This window comes from Malaclemys terrapin, chromosome 7 (assembly GCF_027887155.1).
Source record: "Malaclemys terrapin pileata isolate rMalTer1 chromosome 7, rMalTer1.hap1, whole genome shotgun sequence".
Lineage (NCBI taxonomy): Eukaryota > Metazoa > Chordata > Testudines > Emydidae > Malaclemys > Malaclemys terrapin.
In genome coordinates, this window is record NC_071511.1 from 121,281,541 (window position 1) to 121,300,239 (window position 18,699).

Consider the following 18,699-nt stretch of genomic DNA (forward strand, 5'->3'; position numbering starts at 1 on the left):
TGGGTCACTGTCATAATCACTGCCCTCTATGTGTCAGTCACAGTCAAGCTGTTTGATAGAATAGGATTTTATGTCCCATTTTCAGACCTCTATCCCCTAGTTGATGAGCCAGTTACAAAGAGGGTCATTACATTTGATACCCTTAAGTCACATTGAATAGCACCTCTCACCGCATAAATCCCCATTCATTTGTGGAGTAATGTGCTACTTGATGTGAATAAGGGGACCAGATCCCCGATCCTCTGTTACAGTATGCAGCCCCAGTCACAGCTCACCTTTAGGGAATAGGCAGCTGCTATCAGAAAATGCCATGTGGGGTGAACTGGAGAGAAAATCCTGTCCTTTCCTCATGTTTATCTGCTCTCCAGTGGATTTGCTGTGAAGAAAGTAACCCTACCCTTGCAGAAACACAAGCCCACCTTGCATTCAGCCCGTGCCCATGTAGCACCAGAATAAGGAGCTCCCCCATTTGTATTCCAGTCAGGTTTAGAATGAGTAAAATGGACACCATGACCTCCATTCAGTTTCCAGCCATCTGGGAAGAAAATGTCAAAGTTGCTATGATATGTGTCTCCAATTCAAATACAGTGACCTACGTTTTTGTTCTGGGACCATTCATCGTCCACTCAGGCACTGTAGCTCCCGTTACTCCAGCTGTTGCCACATTCCCATTCTGAAGCAACCCAGCCAACAGGAGGCAAGACATTTGGATGCAGGGGACTGTGAACACCTGTAGCTTTCAAATGGAGTTGTGCGGTGATTAGCCCAGGGCATCTCAGATTGGGCACCAAAAATTAGGGGACACTTTTGAAAAACCTTAGCGTGACTTGTCCAAGATCACACGGCAAGTCCATAGCAGAGCTAGTACCAGAACCCAGCAGAGTTGGCTCACCTCTTCTAACCACTACATAATCTCAATATGCTTTAGAGGCCTGTCCAACATGGTTTCTCCTGAGGCTCTCAAACCATACTGTATCCGTGAGGGCTGGCCTTCTGTTTGTCATTAGACTCCTCTCCCCAGACAAGTTTCAGAGGGGTAGCTGTGTTAGTCTATTTCAGCAAAAACAACGAGGAGTCTTGTGGCACCTTAAAGACCAACAAATTTATTAGAGCATAAGCTTTCATGGCCTATGACCCACTTCTTCAGATGTATGTACATACATCTGAAGAAGTGGGCCATAGCCCATGAAAGTTTATGCTCTTATTTAAATTTGTTAATCTTTAAGGTGCCACGAGACTCCTTGTTGTTTCTCCCCAGACAGTAGCTTTCACAGACATAAGGAATTCTCTAGTGGCTCTCTGCAATGTTTACTCTCAGCAGAAGCTTTCACTGCATTGTCAGGTTAGGACCCTCATTTGGTAATGCTAGATATCACTTGTCTCTTGGGAGGCTTCTCTGGAAGGTGAAGCAGAAGGTGCAGCATCCATAAGAAGATTCGCACAGTTCTATGCCCAAAGCAATCAGAACTTTGGTCCAGTTCCCCAGCTGGTGTAAACCAGTATTGTTCCATTCACATCAATGCAGCCATAGCAATTTATACCAGCTGAGGAGCTGACCCATATCTCTGAGTTTCCAGGTTTCTTCCATTGGATTATCACAGGGAAAAGAGGGTGTGCTGCTCTTTGAGAGGAAAGATGGCACAGATAGAAACCGCCCCTCTCCCAGTCTCAGGTTATGTCTACACTTCAACTGGAGATGTGATTGCAGCACATGTAGACATACCTGAGCTAGCATAAATTTTTAACAATGAGAGTAAATAAGCACTGGAACAATTTACCAAGGGTCATGGTCAGGGGGTCTCAAAGTCCCGGCCAACGAGCCATCTGTGGCCCAAGAACCTCCCCACTGCGGCCCATGGAGGAGAGACGCATGCAAATACGCTGCCAGCAATGACTGCTGCAGGCACCACCCCCACGCAGCTCCCATTGGCTGGGGGAGAGGGACAGAGATACCATCACTAGTCGCCAGGCAGAGTCAGCCAAGGAGGCAGCATCATTAGTCGCTGGGCAGAGTCAGTCTTGGAGGGAGCATCCCTTTTTTCCACAATGCCTATAAACAAGTCAAAATACTGAACACAACTATCGGCTGCACACCTTGCTGCAATCCTGAAGGTTTCAACTGCTCAGCCACTGAGGCCAAACGTCAACAAACTGACAGAACAGGTGTCTGACAAACACTAAAAACTCTCTGGCAGGCGAAGTTGTATGACAGTTTAATTATTTCTAAGAAATTCCAAATAAAAAAATACAATATACACGTTTTCTTTTCTGAACACCATCTTCAGTGACATTATTGGCCCGCTGGGAGGATTTGAGGACTGGCGCTGGCCCTAAGGTAAATTGACTTTGAGACCCCTGGTCTTGGTGGATTCTCCAACACGGACCATTTTAAAATGTTTTTCTAAAAGATCTGCTCTTGGAATTATTTGGGGGCAATTCTATATCTATATACAAGTGGCCAGATGACCACAGTGGTCCCTTCTGGCCTTGTACTCTGTGACCACCACAGTGGTCCCTTCTGGCCTTGTACTCTGTGACCACCACAGTGGTCCCTTCTGGCTTTGGACTCTATGACTCAAGCTACAGGGTGTGAATAGTAGTGGAGCCTGTGCTGCTGGGATTTCAGTATGGGCCTCCTGGGTAGTTACCCAGCCTTCTGGGCAGGTTTGCACAGCCCACGCTTCTGTGGCTTCCCTGCTGGCTGTACTCATGCTAGTCAGATTAAAGCTAGCTCGCGTGCATGTACATATGGTGCAATCACACATCCAGCATCTGAGCTCCTAAGTCACTGTGCTTCTGTCATCTTGCTCTGTTTTCTCCACATTATAGCAATAGTTTTGCACTTTACACGTTGGTGTGACAGGTTGCTGAGAGCAGTGGTTGATAGGAGGAAAATATTCGCAGGCAGGAGCGAAATTATAACACCTGTGCTATAGTTTATAAATAAAAAGTGTCCCAAGTATCCTGCCCCTTTAAGACCCAAATGTAAATACAACAGAGCTTCCATCTGCTAAGTATAAAAGCTTTTACGTATGACACCCAAAGCCAGCTTCCAGAGCAAAAGAGTCTTCTTTTTTGCACTGCCTTCCCTGTGAGTTGATATCTCGTCCCCAGAAGCAGATATGAGCTGCCAGCGTCTAATCAGCTCATCATGATATGTACTGTACATAAAAAGACACATTTGGGGAGCCGGTGCACATGGCAATTGAAGAACAATGGGGACTGGCTGCAGTTGCAGCTTTTGCCCTCTCTGAGTGCAACTGTGACTGACCCACTTGAGTCAGCAACAGCCTTTGAACTTGGAACCTTCAACGCTAAAAGCATGACATTCTGCTGGAGCCAAAGGACTGAAACCAACAACAGCCTTATAAACCTCTTATGTGGCTCAACCACTAGAGGAGAAAAAGACTTCCCTATTATGGGTCATACAAGGATTTTTTCCAGCTAGCAACACTGCATCCATCTATGCACACATCCCTACCTGCACTCCAGAAACATAGCCTCTGGGATCAGCTTTTAAACAGTCATAGAATCATAGAATATCAGGGTTGGAAGGGACCTCAGGAGGTCATCTAGTCCAACCCCCTGCTCAAAGCAGGACCAATTCCCAACTAAATCATCCCAGCCAGGGCTTTGTCAAGCCAGGCCTTAAAACCCCCTAAGGAAGGAGATTCCACCACCTCCCTAGGTGCACAGTTAAGAACATGAAACAGAAAGTCAAGATTCTTACCCAGCTGAAACTACAAGGGGACTTTACTGTTGATCAAACAAAATCCAGTTATCTGATTGGGATTTGGCCAGGACACTGCTAATTTCAAAAGCTGAAAAGTAGAGGGGCAAGAATATTTTTGGGGTTTCATGCTTTTCTGGCATCCCACTTACATAGGAGTTAGCCCTCCAGAAGCTCTGAGCCTCCTATGACAAATGCTATTCAATTCTTTTAAGGGGTATGCATTTGGATTTCTACAGCAGGTGTCCTCTCTGCTTCTGAAATAAGGATGCTGGAACATTTCCTCTCTTAAGATGTCCCTCAGAATTACTGTCATGCCATCGATCTGATATCAGAAATCTACTAATGCTGATGATCCGATGCTGAAGGAGTCTGACTAACACCATGAGCAGATAGATTGTTAGATCTAGAATGTGTTCTGGATTATGTGGATTGTTGGCATTGGTATGAGGGGCCCCATTGTCAGTAATTCTGATGTCCAGGGGAAACAGGAAGTCCACAAGACAGTATGGTGGCAAGGCAACATGGATGAGGAGCCAGTTATCGGCTTAGCTCTCACAAGACTTGGGTTCTGTTCCCAGATCATCTACTGGGTGACCTGAGGTACTTCTGTTCTAGAATATAACTCTTACTATGTGCATAATACTTAACACAACTGGTCCATTATCTAGGGGCTATTCAGTGCTACTATGGTATAAATAAAGGCAGCTTTATTCAGTGATAGGTGAACCAGCAGGTATAGGGCAATTGAGAGCTCTTGAAAAGCAGATGTCTTGAAAAGCTTTTCGGAACTGGAAATATCTTAGCTATTGGCTTATTCCTGATGCTTCTAATTGGGGAGGAGCCAAATTGCAGAATTTTTTCTTCCATTTCTTCCCCCTAAAATGTTTCACAACATTTTCCACAATTTCATTCCACCTGTTTTGGCAGCCCTTGAAATTTGACAGAACAAAATAATTGGGCAGGGCATGGCAGAATGGTATGTTTGTTTGTTGTTGTTTGTTTGTTTGTTTGTTTGTTTGAGAAAACTGATGTTGCTGAGAAATAGGCCTTATTCGTTGAAAACGTTCCAATTTCAGGAAAAGTGGGTGAGAGGTGGAGACGATTTCAAATTTGCAACGCAATGTGGAAATGATCAAATTTGGAGACTTTTCAGTTTCCTTGTGAATACTTTGCCCGTTGTTGTTACATGTCTAAAGGCCCAAACCAAAATCAGGCACGCATTGGGCCAGGCACTGTGTAGTCATAGAGTGAGAAACAATCCCTGCCCCCCAAAAGTTCATGGTCTATATAAACAAGACAGACAAATGATGGGAGAGGAAACAAAGGCATAGAAAGGTGAAATGACTTCCCCAAAATCACCCAGCAGGTGAGTGAGAGAGCATGGATAGGAACCCAGGAGTCCTGAATAGAGCTGGGAGGGAAATGGGTTTCCCATCTCACAAATATGTTTTCCCATACTGAATTGGGATGAAATGTCAAAATCTTGAAATATTTGAGGCCCAAAACCCCACGATTTTTTGTTTGTTTGTTTTGGGTTGATCAAAACATTTCTGTAACCCATGTGCCTAATACAGAGATCTCTCTTTAAGGGACCAATTGCGGGGAGGTAGGAGTGAGTTGTCTCTGGGTCATTGTTGCTAGGCAGATTTAGCACTCCACATCCAGAAGCTTCTGGAATTGGGTGTGGTAGTGTTGGGTCTGCGCCAATAGGTTCCTTGTTGCTGGGGTCAGACTCCATGAGGGCTGGGGGGCCATGTGCTCTGTGTGGGTTGGGAGAAGCTGAGCCCAGGAGCATTTTGCAGCAGGTTAGTGATATTGTTAACTCTCTACCAGGGAAGCCTGGGCAATGCTAATGATAGCCAGGGGACATTGTGAGGGGAAAATAATCTCTATTTTAATTGTATGCTTTGAATGTGGTTTTGATTTTAGCCAAACTGTTCTAGTTACATTGTCTCAACTGGTGCAATTCACCAACTTTCCTTTAAATGCAGGAAAGGGGAAAGAATCATTTCTATTTTGCTATTCTCAGTTTTGTCTTTTCTTGTAACAGGGTTTTCTTTAAATCTATACACTTGTCAGGGCCGGCTCCAGGGTTTTGGCCGCCCCAAGCAGCCAAACAAAAACAAAACAAACACACACACAAAAAAGCTGCGATCGCAATTGCGATCTGCGGCGGCAATTCGGCGGAAGGTCCTTCGCTCCCAGCAGGAGTGAGGGACCGTCCGCCGAATTGCCGCCGAACAGCTGGACGTGCCGCCCCTCTCCGGAGTGGCCGCCCCAAGCACTTGCTTGGTAAGCTGGTGCCCGGAGCCGGCCCTGACACTTGTGACTTAACTGAGTGGGTGGTTAATCAGTCAGCTGACTGGCTAGCAGTGATTTCAGCAGAGAAAGTGTCTGCATGGATTCCAGCTGAAGATTCCTACAAGCAAGTGGAGGGAAGATGTTGTTTTAGACTCACCAGATTATATAGATTTGCTGATCAAAGACTCTAACTGAGACTTAGGTGAACTCAACCTAAATTGTTGGGAACTCTCAGTTTCTTCTGACTGTATTTCTGTGGGGACTGAACTGTTCAGATTTTAATTTGTTTTCTTTATTTATGTTTATATATAACTGTGAAGGTAATGTCTGTGGATTATAAAACAGCGATGTAATGCTGTAAAAATTAGATTGACCTGTTTCTTTATCATAAGATTTTATAAAGTTATTTAATTAAATTCATTTCTTTACTTCCTTTTAGTGAGGTTGACCCTGTGCAACCCTTGCTGAAAATCCTTAGAGCTGGGTCTCCAGCTACTTTTCTATGGGAGTGGGAGTATTTTTTAAAGCACTGGAGAAGGGTAATGAAGTAAACTCTAGCCCAGCCAAAGGTTACATTTCCTTTTGATAACGTTGGAAATGTTTTGACCTTTTTTCTTTATTTAACCTTTTCTTTCATCTAATCAGCTTATTTAAAAAAACAAAAAATATGTTTTGAACCAGAAATTTTTGTTTAGAACAAATTGAAATGAAACATTTCCACATTTTTTTTTTTAATCTCAATATTTTGTCAAGTCAGGAAGCTTGTCCAAACTGACCCTGTTTTGTAAAGTTTCAGTTTTGATGAATCAGCATTTTTTAATAAAAAAATCCATTTGTTAAAAATTTCCAACCAGCTTGTCCTGACTCCTACTCCAGGGCCCCATGTACTAGACCATAACATTTCCTGTTTCTGGCACCTCCTACTCCTCGTGGATGGGTAACGTGGGATCTGTGAGAGTAACATTTCTTGCTATATTCTAAGGGTTCCTCTTCCAATTCCATCCAGAACCAGAAAATAAATAGGCATGTGGCGCAGGAAGGCAGAGAGTTAGGCCACATTTTCAACCTCTAAGAAAATTTTTGGTTGGAGATTTGGATGAAGGTTCAGGACAGTTCTTATTTTGTTAGAACTGGTTCACCCACCTCTTGTTTTATCCTCATGTTTGAACTGAGATGAGGGATTATCTAGCTACAATAGTTTTCCTTCTCACCCTTTTCTTATTCACTTTGGGTCAGTTAAATTGGCCCCAAACCAGAGTTCCACTACAGTGAACATTCAGAAGACTTGGAATGCTCAGGCATTCAAGTACTTTGGCCGGGCTAAATTCTCCTAAGTTCTTCAGATGCTACGCTGACAATATTTGGCTGGCTGGCTTTTCCCTTTCTGTGTGAATTACTCCATTCACAGTAAGCTTCTCCACTGCCCTAGAAAGGGTTGCTTTGGTGTCAGGTGGTCAATTTTGCACTAATATTATAAACCAAATGTACTCCAAATTTTGCGTATTAACACTGTTCAGGCAACAACATATAACTTGGCAATGCTCCACAGAGCCACACTTCCCAACAACACTCTATACCAAAACCTGGAACAGCCACACATCCTTGTTTAACCAACTGTCTTCTCACCCTAGTGACTGGATTTTTACAGACATTATAACAGGTGCCCAATGTGTAGAATACCAGCATCCAGTTTGAGATTGGCTGTGTTGTGACAGCTCATTGCTGGCTGCCATTGTACATTCTGTGCAAAGGGACAAAGACGTTGGGACATTTTCCAGGAGCCTTTTTAGGAAAGAGTGTCACTAAATATTTCCAGTAATGACTATTGTTCCCCAGGCCAGGCCTGTAGCAGTAAATCCACGCACTCCTAGAGACTGCTAGTTATAGACAATAATCAGGTAGCAAGAGGATGGCGATTTCCCTTCTTATATTTTGGCGTGCCTGACTCTTCCCTCGCTCACTAGGGTCAACTGCATTCACTTCACTAGAGTTGCTCCTGATCTGTGCCGGTGCATGAGATCAGAACCAGGTGCTCTCTCTTAAATGCCTAGTTGAATGCTGCAACCGTGGAAATATGCTACTGGAGACAGATCCGAGAGGCAAGGCAGACCAGGAATATTTCTGAGCATAAGGCAAATCCACAACCTTGCTAAACACATTATTTCCCATCATGCTGTGTTCCACATGAACGTTACAATTAATATTAAGAGAGTGTTAATTTACATAGACACACCTTTGCAGGATTACAAAAAAGCCAGGGCAAATGGAATTAGTTTAGTTGTAGTCACGGAGGCCCAGGTCCTCCAAGGTATTTAGGCACCCAACTTTAATTGAAATCAATGTGAGTTAGGCATCTAGGTACCTTTGATTAACTGGGCTTGCGTATTAGCAGAATCATAATCACAGTTAACATAAGCACTTGCCATTAGAGTAGCGGCTTTTAGCGGCAGCTTCAGCAGAACCTTCAGGAAATTTCCCGTTTATGTTAAGATTGCGAAAAGTCAAAGGGCATGACTGTCTAATTCTGTAGAGGAGTCAGGTCTTCAAAGGGTATATCTACACTCAGGGGCGGCTCTATGTATTTTGCTGCCCCAAGCACAGCAGTCAGGCGGCTTTCGGCGGCGCGCCTGCGGGAGGTACCCGCTGCCAAATTGCCGCTGAAGCCGCGGGACCGGCGGACCTCCTGCAGGCATGCCACCGAAGGCTCCCTGACTGCCGCCCCCACAGCGACCAGCAGGCCGCCCCCCGCGGCTTGCCACCCCAGGCACGCGCTTGGTGCGCTAGTGCCTGGAGCGGCCCCTGTCTACACTGCAAAGAACCCTCCTCTCCCAGAGGCAGTGCATCTCAGAACATGGGTCAACTGACTCCGACACATGAGGCTCATGCTAAAAAGCAGTGCAGACATTCCCACATGGACTGGAGCCCGGGTTCTGAGACCCAACCCTGTTGCCAGCCCAAGTGGAAACATCTACACTGGTACTCTTGGCTGCATAGTGCAAGCCCCTCAACCCAAGTCAATCGACCCAGGCTCCGAGACTTGCTGTCCTGGTTGGTTTTTGGCAGTGTTGTGTAGATGTACCCACAGATCACAGGTTTCAAGGCCAGAAGGGACTACTGGCTCACCTAACCTGACTTCTTGTTAGCTAGTCTGACCTCCTCACTGGGTTCGTTCGTTGAAGGCTTGCCCAACCAGTCCTTTATCACTAGGAAATGGATGTGGGCAGTGTATAGGAATAGGGTATTATACCTTTAGCGGCATGCACTGTGTTCTGTATTTCAGATGCAAGCCAGAGCAGTGGCATGTCTGTGTAATGAGGCTTTGCATGTCAAGAGTATTCACTAAACTTGGTTAGTTGGACCCCTCTGTGCCTATGTAGTCCCTTCATATTATGTTTGTTGTATAAGGGGGTGGGGGGGCGTACATAACAAGCACCAACTCATTTCACATAGAACATCTGTCAGAGAGTAGCTGGCTTTTTAAGAGGAGTTGGACCTAGCCCCATCTGTGACTTATCCGCTGCCTCCCAGCTGCTGTTGTGAAGCCAGGGATTATGTGCTAGGGGGGAGGGATAGCTCAGTGGTTTGAGCATTGGTCTGCTAAACCCAGGGTTATGAGTTCAATCCTTGAGGGAGCTACTTAGGGATCTGGGGCAAAATCAGTACTTGGTCCTGCTAGTGAAGGCAGGGGGCTGGACTCAATGACTTTTCGGGGTCCCTTCCAGCTCTATGACATAGGTGATAGCTTGAAGATCACCTGGTTCTCATAAGAGCCAGCAAATAGTTCAGTTGCTTGGGAAACAGCAGGTGTATGACCCTGGGTCTGGGTAGAAAACCCAGTTTGTATATCATTCTCAGATGGATGGCCTGCAAGAGCAGGTTAGGAAAGAAAAGGAGTGAAGGGAGTTGCCTTGACTCCCAGGCAGTTGGTGTGTGGAATGTAATCTTGTACAGAGTACATAGGCCCCTGTAGGAGGGCCAGGCAGAATGGACATGACTGATGTATTGAATGTGAGTTATTTGAAGAAATAAAGCTGATGCCCTAAAGGGAAAGGAACTGTAACCCTGTGTCTGGAGAATTCTTTGGTGCATGGGCCAGTGAGTTAGCCCACTTACTTACACCACTAAACAGCCATCAGATGGAGAAATTATTGACCTGAGCTGGAATTCAACCAGCAATCTACACCTCTGCTGTTTGGCGCTCAAATCGCCAGAGGAGAAAAATCTAGTGCATTAGCCCTACTGCGCTAGCAGGGCTCTTGTTCAAACGTTTTTGAATCTTTTATATCTTTAATATTAGGAAGAAAGGGAATTAAAAACAACACACTGCAGCTCTGTTGAACTGAAGGCTCTGTAGAAATCTCCTTTGATGCAGCACTTACTGCTTCTTGGCCAGAATCTTCCATGTGTAAAATGGATCACAAAATGCATTAGGAGATATTATGCCATACACTCCAATTAACATCAGTGCTATCCCGTTTTGGTAGCTGACTGTCCAAAAAATTAATTTTATTGCTTTCAAAACTTTGAACAAACTCAGATGATCTTTCAAGCAGATGTATGAGCCATTAAAAACCACAATTACATTACTTCAAAGCCATAATTAAAAAGTTTGGTACCAGTTCCAGTACTCAGCCATTGATTTCTAAGGGAAATACATTTTAGTCGTGATGTAAATCCCAATAAATCACTAGGCTATGAGGGAAAAAATAAGTTTAGCTTTCCCCATAAAAAAATATAATGCAGTTTTATTGTGAGGGGGGGGAAAAAAAGAAGGCTAAATCATTGTAAATTTGTATTGCTTTTTTATAACTGCTTGGATTTGAAGTCAAGTATAATTTGACATTTTATTGATATTCCAGTATTTAAAGCTGACAAGCAGTACATTAAATTTTACCATGTAAATCTGATATGACAATAAAAAGCCTTTCGCACTCTGCATTGGAACTGTTGCAATAAAATAAAATAAGAAGTGCCATGCGGGAAATGATTTTTTCTTCTTCTGCCCAGTAATCCTTCTGAGCCCTGGATAGCATCTGCTCATACAGCATTCCTGGCCCCCTCTTCTTCATTGATCACTCCATTTATCTGCTATTATCAAAGGAGCATGCCAACGACACCTCCGATTCTTTTCTTCAATGCTGCTATGACAGGCTTCTACCCTGATCAATAAGGCACTTCAAGGCTCCTATCAGTCTAGAACCTAGACTGTGGCTGTCTGCTCCCGGCTGCCACCGAGCAGCAGCTGTAACCTCCTTTTGCGCCATTTCTCTTGACCTCTGTGGACACAGACCATGGGATGTTCCTCCTCAAGGGTTTGACAGAGAGCAGGCCCATGGCTCCTGACTGGCTCTCTGGGGTGGTCCGGGAAGTTTCTAGGCAATAGTATGGATGGTCTTAGGGTTACCATTCGTCCGGATTCCCCCGGACATGTCCGGCTTTTTCGAGTTAAAAATAGCGTCCGGGGGGAATTTGTCAATGTCCGGACTTCCCCTCCTCCCCCCCATACAGAGCGTGCGCGCGGCTTATAATGCAGCCGGGGCTCCGACAGCCAGAGCCAGAGCCCTTCCTGCACTTCCCCCCTCCTCTCTCCTGAAACTTGACACCACTCCCCTCCTCTCCCTCCCTCCCTCCCTCCCTGCATTCACAGATCGCCGGCCGGCCTCAGCCTCCGGCAGTCTGGAGCTCCGAGCCTGCTCCCCTCCCCCGCTTCCGAGCGCGCTGCTCTGCAGCACAGTAAGGGGGCCGGGGGTCAGAGAAGCGGCAGAGAGGTTCTGGGGGGGGGGGGTAGTCAAGAGACAGGGAGCGGGGGGAGGGTTGGATGGGTCAGGGAGTTTGGGGGGTGCTGTCTGGGGGTTGGGGGTGTAAGGTTTTGGGCAGTCAGGGTACAGGTGGGGGGGTCTCAGGAAGGGGCAGTTAGGGGATAAGGAACAGGGAGGCTTAGGTAGGGGTGGGGTTCTGGAGGGCAGTTAGGAGCAGGGGTCCCAGGAGGGGGCAGTCAGGGGACAGGGAGCAGAGGGGTTTAGATGGGTCAGGAGTTCTGGGAGGGGCTGTCAGGGGGTGGGGATGTGGATAAGGGTTGGGGAAGTCAGGGGACAGGTAGGGGGTAGGGTCCTAGGGGGCCAGTTAGGATGTGGGGAAGGTCTCAGGAGGGGGCAGTCAGGGGACAAGAGGCAGGGAGGCTTAGGGAGGGGGTGGAGTCCTGGGGGGTAGTCAGGGGACAAGGAGTGGGGGGGAGGGTTGGGGGTTCTGAGGGGGCAGGAAGTGGGAGGGAGTGGAAGGGGCAGGGGCGGGGCTAGGACAGGACGGGGGCGGGGCTAGGACAGGACGGGGGCGGGGCTCCTCCCGTCCTCTTTTTTGATTGTTGAAATATGGTAACCCTAGATGGTCTGTAGCTGCTATGACTGTTTCTTGCTCTTGAATCCTGGCTAGACCTTGGCTTGATTTGGACTTTGCCTCCTGACTTGGACTCTGACTCTTGCTGTCGACCCTGGCCTGGACCTGACTATGAAATCCTTGGCTACGCCGAGCCTCAGGTTTGCCCCTAGTCTGACCCTTGGCCCTGACTGCCCTTATTTGGATCCTGCTGCCTACCTATCATCTCTGATATGCCACTGAGCCATTGCCCACCCGCCTCCATGCCTCCACTCCCCCAGCAATGGCAGCCCATAACAACCCATGATATTATCTCCTTTCATGTACTATAACAAACCCCTCCTGAAAATGCACGTCTGCCTACACTATGCTGGACAATGGCTTGGCAGCAGTTAGACTCTGAGTGCTGCTTATGTAATATTTCACTATTCCCTCGCGCTATGCTGGTCCATTTGAGAATCCAGCTGTGTCAGCTTAGACTTATACTGTAACCTAGTTGTTTGTGCAGCGCCTGGCACAATTGGGCCCCGATTCCTGAGTGAGGCCTCTAGGGGAAACCACAGGACCCCCTGTGGCATCGCTTGACAAAGGTGGTGAGAAAACCAAGGTTTAAAAAGCTCCTAAGCAGCCAGAGGGGTTGAGGAACAGTACAGCAAAGAGAGGATTTTTGCAAGTGAATGCAAGAGGCAGATACACCTAATCAACATACTCTAAATTTAGGCCAATAATCCCCTGCAACAAACAAACAAGAACCCTGCAAGGCTAAAAATAATGCAGCAGAGTGGGGGCTATCCAGTTTATTGCACTGAATGCACCATGCCTTGCGGGCACCTGGCGTATGTGTGCATTCAGTGCAAGGCACTCATGGCCCTCAGAGACCCAAGTGCAGGCTCTTGATACCACAGCGGATGAACTGGAGGAACTAAGGGAGATAGATACATGGAGGAGACTTTTAGGGACACAATAGAGCAGTCCCAACCCTAGTATGACCACCTTTGTTCTGCTGAGGAGGATGAAAGTCTCAGGGAAGGAGAACATCAATCTGGAGAGGCGGGAAATGATCCCCTAGTTGGGACGTTCCTTCCTGATGATCTCATGAGGATACCGCTCCGGGAAAGGGGACCCCTGTTGTTAGGAAGAGATAGGAATAGTAATGAGGGTTTTGTTTATTAGAAATATAGATAGTTTGGTTTGTGACGACTGGGAGAACTACATGGAGAATCCTCTTCTGCGTGAGACATCTAAATAGTCTTACGTGCAGTGCTGGAGAGGTGCTGTGGTCATGGTGCATGTAGGTACCAGTGATACAGGGAAATGCAGGAGAGATGTCCTGGAGACCAAATTTAGGCTGCTGGGTAAAAGATTAAAGTCCAGGAATTCCATGGGCTAATTCTCTGAAGTAATGCATCTGAAGAAGTGAGGTTCTTACCCACGAAAGCTTATGCTCCCAATATTTCTGTTAGTCTTAAAGGTGCCACAGGACCCTCTGTTGCTTTTTATTAAGGTGGATACTCTATATTCTAGAGAAGAGGAGATGATAGAAGTTGATAAAGTGCAGGGAGGAACTGAACAGAAACAAGTCAAATGAAAAAGAGTCCAATTCACGTGAAGGCAGACAGCTACATATTGCCTACAAGCATTTGTAAAATTTGTCAAATTCAGTAAGTCTAAATACTAAAATGGGTGAACTAATGTGCCTGGTATTAAACGAGGATATTGATCTAACATACCTCACAGAAACTTGGTGCAACTATGATAATTAACGGTACATGGTAACACCAGGGTAAAAAATATATAGGAATGACAGAGTAGGTCACCCTGGCATGGGGACTCAGGGTGATTAGAGAGATTACAAAACCAGAAAGCCCAATAAATAATGGGGGATTTCAACTATCCCCTTATTGACTGGGTACATGTCAGAAGAGATGCAGAGATATTAATGGTGTCTAAAAATTTTGACTGCCTCTTGGAGCAGCTAGACCTGAAACCCACAAGGCAAGAGGCAATTCTTGATTTTAAGTCCTAAGTGGAGCAGAGGATCTGGTTCAAGAGGTGAATATAGCTGCACGGCTTGGTAATAGCGACCAGAAATAATGTAATTAAACTTAACATCATTGGGGGTGCGGGATTCCAAAGAATCCCACCACAGTAGTGTTTAACTTCAAAAAGGGGAACTGGAAGGGGTCAGACTCACCCCTGCGGCGCCTCCTGCTGGTCGTCTGGGGAATCAGCTCAATCCAGCCTGCAGAGCGCCCTCTTTAGGCCAGTGATCCACCTTGTCCTCAGCTGGCTCCCTTGTCCCACCCAGGACCCTGGTGCCCCTTGCTCTGGGTGCTGCCCCCTGGCAGTATCCACACACACTGGGTCTCCCCTCCCAGGGGAACCCCCACCGACTAGCCCCACCTCACCTCAGAATAAGGCTACTGCCAGTCACCAATTAGCCCCCGCTCCCTGGGGCAGACTGCAGTATCAGCCACTCATCACAGGCAAGGAGGGTTTGGACCTGCTGCCTTGACCTACACCTGGGTTGCCCTCTGCAACCCCCCAGCTGGGCTCTGATTGGGGCATGGCCCAGCTGCAGCTACTTCCCCAATCAGCCCAGTAGCTGCTTCCCTGTCCCAGCCCTCTCCCAGGGCTGTTCCAAACCCCTCAGGGCAGGAGCGGGTGTCCACCCCACTACAGGAACTACAAATCATGAGGAAGCTCATTAAATAGAAATTAAAAGGAAAAGTCACAAGGATGAAATGTCTGCAAGCTGCATGGAAACGATTAAAAAAACCACCTTAATAGAGGCTTAGACTTAATGTATACCTCAAATTATTTAAAAAAAAAAAAAAAAACAGTAAGAGGACCAAAAAATGCCATCATGGCTAAACATAGTCCAATGGAGGCCATTAGAGACAAAAAAGCAGCCTTTAAAAATTGGAAGTCAAATCCTACTAAGGAAAATAGAAAGGAGCATAAACTCTGGCAAGCCAAGTGTAAAAGTATTTGAAGAACAACTAGAAAGACACAAAAACTAACAGCAATTTTTAAAGTACATCAGAAGCAGGACGCCTGCCAACAATCAATAAAGCCACTGGACAAAGGAGCGCTCCAGGAAGGCAAGGCCATTATAGAGAAGCTAAATGAATTCTTTGCATGATCTTCACTGCAAAGGATGTGAGGGAGATTCCCACACCTGCGCCATTCTCTGTAGGTGACAAATCTGAAGAACTGTCCCAGATTGAGATGTCAGTATGGGAAGTTTTGGAACAAATTGATAAATTAAACAGTAATAAGTCACCAGGACCAGATGGGATTCACCCAAGAGTTCTGAAGGAACTCAAATGTGAAATTGCAGAACTACTAACTGTGGTAAGTAACCTAGTGCTTATATCAGACTCTGTACCAAGTGGCTGGAGGTTAGCTAATATGACACCATTTTTTAAAAAGGCTCCAGAGGCAATCCCCACAGTTACAGGCCGGTAAGCATAACTTTAGTACCAGATAAATTGGTTGAAACTATAGTAAAGAACAGAATTATCAGACACATAGGTAAGCATATGTTGGGGAAGAGTCAACACAGCTTTTGTAAAGGAAATCATGCCTCATTAATCTATTAGAATTCTTTGAGGGGGGTCAACAAACATGTGGATAAGGGTGATCCAGTACTAAGTGTACTTGGATTTTCAGACAGCTTTTGACACGGTCCTTCGCCAAAGGCTCTTAAGCAAAGTAAGCTGTCATGGGATAACAGGGAAGGTCCTCTCCTGGATCAGGAACTGGTTAAAAGAGCAAAGAGCAGGAATAAATGGTCAGTTTTCACAACTGAAAGTGATAAATGGTGGGGTCCCCCAAGGATCTGTATTGGGATGCGTACTGTTCAACATATTTGTAAATGATATGGAAAAGAGGATAAACAGTGAGGTGGCAAAGTTTGCAGATATACTGAATTACTCAAGATAGTTGAGTCCAAAGATGACTGCAAGGAGTCACTAAACTGTATTACTTGGCAACAAAATGGCAGATGAATTTCAATGTTGATAAATGCAAAGTAAATCACACAGGAAAGCATAGGAGTATAGGATTAAAATTCAAACTGATCTGGACAAACTGGAGAAATGGTCTGAAGTAAATAGGATGAAATTCAATAAGGACAAATGCAAAGTACTCCATTTAGGAAGAAACAATTATTTGCACACATACAAAATGTGAAATGACTGCCTAGGAAGGAGTACTGCAGAAAGGGATCTGGGGGTCATAGTGGACCACAAGCTAAATACAGGTCTGTCGCATCTTACGCGCATTTAACATGCGCGATTTCAGCTTTATGCAGTCGGCAAAAACAAAAAACAACAAAAAAAAGAGAAAAATAACAATTTTAATACTGTACTTGTAGTGCGGGCGATTCCACCCGCCATTCAACTCAATGTAATTTTGACTATATGCGGTTTTCGCTTTACACGCTAACCGCGGAACGGAACCCCCGCGTAAGATGAGACTTGCCTGTATGAGTCAACAGTGTAACGCTTTTGCAAAAAAAGCAAACATCATTCTGGGATGTATTAGCAGGCAGACACTTAGGGACATTGCATTGACCTTTATGCAGATAGAGAAAGGGAGGGGTGTAGGACATCAGGGGTCTTCGTCTTTCCCTCAGTATGCAAAGCAATGCCAATCTCAGTCCCTGCCCCACAATTTGGCTCTTCCCGAATACAGAAACAGTGGCCATGAACTGGAGGTGAGAATTAGAAGTCACAAATCATGCACTGAGAGGAACTTCCTATTCCAGTCTTGGAAACAGAAGGGAGTGTCAAGAAAGAGATTTGCTCCGATCATTGGGAATTGTCAGAGGCACCTCATCAAAAAGCCATGAGGAAGAACTGCAACTGACCCTAGGGGAGGGCAAAGATGGCACTGCACTAGCTAACCACCTGCCAGCAGCTCAGGAATGGATACGGAATCACACCCAGTGTGTAGTCTTATCCTGGCTCCATCATGGACACCTGTCTCTTGTTTACACTTTGGCAGGGCTTGTGTAGCTTATCAAGCCAACAAAGTCTCATCGAATGGTACCGAATTGAATCCCAGTCTGAAGTAGTCTCTCCAGCGTGGTGGAGAAGCTGTGCTCCTGCCCCCTAAGTAGAGCTGTGTCCTAAGGGGCACAATCTAGCCCCATAAGTGGTCCCATTTCATCCACCTATGCATGAATAAATACTGCCACTGAAATGAAGGGGAATCTTGCCCAGTGCCAAGGCTGAAGTGCGTAACACTTGGCCGTTGGTGCCTATGTTGTTTCAGCCAGTTTTCCAAGATGGTTTTTGCATGTTTTGACCTTAGTCACTGTCTTTGTAAGATGGTCACGATATGTGAGAGTTCTATCCAACGTGATGCCTAGATAGACAAGGTGTGAATCATGCTTTATTTGCTGACCATAGAGAACTATATTCAGCTTTCTGCCCACTTGTGCATGATGTAAGTGGAAGATATTTGACACACTCTTACTTCCGTTTGGTATCAGGCGGCACCGACAACAATAATCGGCCATAGCCTGCCATATCTGCGTTCAAAACGCTCTCAAGTATGTCAAAGGAGTGTGACTGAGTGCCGAGGCATATGTCATCCAAATAATCAAACTTGCAAGACCCGGTACATGGTAGGTCATTCAAATATAAGTTGAATAACATTGGAGATAATACTGATCCTTGAGGTAGGCCATTCTTGTGCCTCCGAGCACTTGTTCTATCACCAATATGCACACAGAAATGATTTCTCAAAACCAGAGCCATTGCTCAAACAAACCAACTTGGCACAGTTCTAGACAATTTCACCAAAAGGCCCGTATGCCAGACTGTATCGTATGCCGTGGTCAGGTCAAGAAAATACTGAACCAGTCTTCAGCTTATGTTGGAATGCCTGAAAGCACCTATGTTTCCTTTGCTAAATTCCAGGTATTCCCATGAATGGATTTCTATTTCAGGAAGTTCAAGTGACTCTGATCCTGGGTGCAATGTCATTTTCGTCAGCAGATATGGGGTGGCTTTTTCTTTCTTCAGCGTGATGAATGGAACTGCAATGGGCCGATGGACAGAATACCACACTGCAGGACGGCAAAGCACTCTTCCCAGCTCTGCCATTCTTTCCTTTGTGTGGCCTCAGGCACATCATTTAACCACTCAGTGCCTCCGTTTCCCCATCTGTAAAGTGAAGATAATGATACACATACCCTCTTTTTATAAAATGCTTTGGGATTGTCAGTATAGTTCCTCCTATTTCACCTCTCCATGTCTTTAAAAGAAGCTAGTTTCCTG